The sequence below is a fragment of the Cibotium barometz genome, chromosome 22, assembly GCF_041138505.1.
Source record: "Cibotium barometz isolate CiBa-2024 chromosome 22, ASM4113850v1, whole genome shotgun sequence".
In the NCBI taxonomy this organism is placed as follows: Eukaryota; Viridiplantae; Streptophyta; class Polypodiopsida; order Cyatheales; family Cibotiaceae; genus Cibotium; species Cibotium barometz.
In genome coordinates this window covers 11,992,028-11,995,506 of record NC_141067.1, presented here as the reverse complement: position 1 = coordinate 11,995,506, position 3,479 = coordinate 11,992,028, and the positions used below count along the sequence as shown (strand labels likewise).

General features: G+C 42.9%; 1 pseudogene across 1 annotated transcript; it reads right to left on the bottom strand.

Annotated features, from left to right (window-relative positions):
- Positions 1-898: 898 nt before the first annotated feature.
- LOC147626280 (syntaxin-123 pseudogene) lies at positions 899-2,443 on the bottom strand (annotated as a pseudogene). The gene has a single exon (XR_015268573.1). The product of XR_015268573.1 is annotated as a syntaxin-123 pseudogene (transcript).
- Positions 2,444-3,479: the final 1,036 nt, after the last annotated feature.

Below are 3,479 nucleotides of genomic sequence, written 5' to 3'. Positions count from 1 at the left end.
ATTAACTATCCAATATCCCCCCCTGATTTCATGTAGTTTTAAGCTAATAAATAAGGGTTTTTGACTTAGTATCTTTGACAACTTTGATTTTGTGTGCTATAGTTACTCTTGGCTTCAACAAGGCACATTGATGCTTGTGCAATGTTGCTTTATGCACTTAAACAAAGTTGCCACTATAGTAATACAAGAAGCCTTAGTACTTATCTATTAGTATCATTATTCACTTTTCTTGCATGTCTCGTATTTCTCATAAATCGCATGTACTGAATATGAATGTACACATTATTATACTTTGTTGGATCCATGATCGTAGCTACAATTTTGAGACTAAAAAGGTGCAAGGGTTTAGTGGTATCTATCATGAGCAAAAGAAATCTTTATAAGAAATTTTCACTCTAGAGCATATTTTAATGTTGTGATTGTTTTAACACAAATACTAGATGGCAGCACCCATAGGGAATTGAAGTAAGATATCTCAAAGACAAAATAAACATGATTCAAAGAGTGTAAAGTAGTAGGACACAACATTTTTTCCAACATGTATAAGTGGGAGCAACAATCTTAAGAGTAAGATAAGTTAATATACCATAGCTATTATCTATAGCAAGTTCACCCACACAAGTGATAAAAGTAGTCCCTTGTCTAAATCACACAAGTTCTTCACTTCTCAAGTTGAACATATGATTATATAGTTGCTAAACTGAACTCATTGGGTAGCCCTTCATTGAAAACCAAATAATTCATTGTTTTTTTAATTTAAATTTAATAAATAGATTTAAAAAGTTTGTAGGGCACAAAACTCACTGGGTGGATGTGCTTGACTTCTAATTTGTTGAATAAATCAATCAATGAGACCATATCAGATGTAGATATAGGCACAAAAGTGACTAGGTGGATGTGAAATAGCCTCTATGTTTAGCTTCTTGATAAGGAGAAACCCTTGAACAATGAAACAATTGGGCCTTAACATTGATGATGGATTGAAGCAAGGGCTCAGAACTAAGTAAGTTTTGGTGTTTTGTGTGGGAAATTGAAATCACTCAAAGAAAACAAAAAGCTAGTACCTGCAATCTTTTTCAAGGATGTCACAAAAGGCCAGGCTTGAAGCCGAGTTGCGTCGCGTGTTGGCACCAGAATGCCATTATGTGGCTGCTACCTTCCCCATTTTAGCTGCTAGTAGGGCTAGTGGCTGAGGAAGGGGTGCTGCTGGTGGTGTTATTGCTACTGCTACTGCTACTGGTATTGCTATTGTTGTTGCTTAAACTTGGCAGAATTTTGACAAGAATTGGCACAAGCACAACTAGGATGACCACAAGGAGGATGAGGAGGGCTATGCATTTGCATTTCCTCGTGTTCCGTTGCAGTTTCTTAGCTGTATGGAGCTCTTCAGTCCCTCTTTTGACAAAGGAGGATGCACCCTGCACAGCAGCCTCAATGTTGTTGAGCTGCTCGCCCTGCGCTTCGACGAGCACCGCCATGTCCAAGAAGATCTGATGAAGCTCCATGAGGTTCTTCTCGATCTCCTTCACAGTCTCGTGCCTCTCTTGGATCTCCTTGATGGTGTCAATGATCTGCCCTTTCCCTTGCTCTTGGATGGCCTTATGCAAGAATGTCTCGCTTTCGCCCGTGTCTATCATGTGGTCAATGACATCCTCATCTGCCTGTTTCCCTGTGACGGTGTAGTACCGCCTCTCTATGGTCTCCTTGTACTCTGACATCATCTTCTCGCGGAGGGCGCGGAACTCCCCCATCAGATCCCTGAGTGTCTTTCTCAAGCTATTGGTGATTGACATCCGGGTGCGGTCAGTGGATGACCCTTGCTCACAGCCATGGATGCGGCGGCTTGCCAGATTCGCCTGGTCGAGATCCTCGAGGCGGCCCTTGATGGCCTTAGCCTTCTTGAGGACCTCTTCCACATGCCGGTCCATCCGATCCCGCAATGCCTTCATGGCATGTGCCTTAGTGATGGTCATGCTTTCTGAGTTTGCGTTTTGGAGCTCGGAGAGCAGATTCTTCACCTTCTCCATGTCCTCCTTGATGACATCCACTTCAATGAAGAACCGGGTCAAGTTGTTTTGGGATGCCATCTCTGTTTCTGCTTGAGCTTCAAAGTCGCGGCTGTGCCTCTGAAGGTCCACATAGGGACCCTTGATGTCACGGGAGGAGAAGGTCTGCGAGAGAAGGTCGTTCATGGTGCCCAAAAAAAGCAAAAAGCAAAAAGCAGAGGCAGATTTCTGTGAGAACAAGGTAAAGAAAAGCAAGAAGAGGATCTGCAACACACGAAGCACAGAGAGAGAGAGAGAGAGAGAGAGAGAGAGAGGGGGGGGGGAAAAGCAGAACACGAGATGGCGGAGAATTCCGAGAGAAGCCCACGACGGCAGAGCAAAGCCGTCGCGACCGAGCTTGCCATTTTTTTTGAAACCCCACAGGCCAGAGACCATCAAAAATTATGTAACTCGGTCAACCCACAACCATTGCATTACCAATTTAAATTAACACCTCCTAAGGTTTCTCACGTTGTGGCGTGTGTGCGTGCGTGTGTGTGTGTGTGTGTGTGTGTGTGTGTGTGTGTTGTGTTGTGTTGTTTGGAGGGATTGGAGAAGATACATGCAACATTAGGCATCTCCACAACCATTCTCATATCAAGAATCTCTCGTGAGATGAGACACCCGTCATACTCTCATACAACCATTCTCATATCAAGAATCTCTCGTGAGATGAGACACCCGTCATACTCTCATGATGCGACTGCATACTTGAATGGCCTCCTCTACCATGTCTCCATTCTCTGAGAGACAGAGGGGCTGTGTAGGTGATTCCGTTAGAGATTGGGAGAGGAACATATGCATAAATCATCTCCAAAATCCTTCTCATCTCAAGAGTCTCTCTCATGACATGGAAAAGACTCATCATGGGGTTACAAAGTCAGCACACAATCTCCTCTCTTGTGCCTGTGGATCTATTCAACCTTGTCTGATGTATTCAACCTTGTCTGAAGGGGTCATCAAGGGCCTCCTCTAGGCAAGATTGGGATGTACGAAGATGTATAAGGCATCTCCAAAATTTTACTAACCTTAAGAGTCTCTTGTGAAATGAAAGACTCATCATAGGGTTGTAAAGTCATCTCGCAATCTCCTCTAGACACCTAATGTGATGAAAAAGTTACTTCTCTACCAAGTCTCAAGTATTTGAGATGCCCCTAAAGGTAACTAGCCATCTGGATATCACAATGAGGGTGCCCAAAGCACTCGACTCGTGAACTATTTTTTGGCCTATCATCATCCCCTTATGCTAACATGTGACAAGTGTCTAAATATGATCATGTCATTTTCTTGTATCTATCCTAAGGTAATTTCTCTATTTAATTATCTCACATAAGTAAAGAGCAATGCATCTTTGAGCCTTATAATACGGGGGGCATTTCTTGGTCCTTGATCTATATTTCATGCATGTTACACATTATGCATAATTGTAATTGG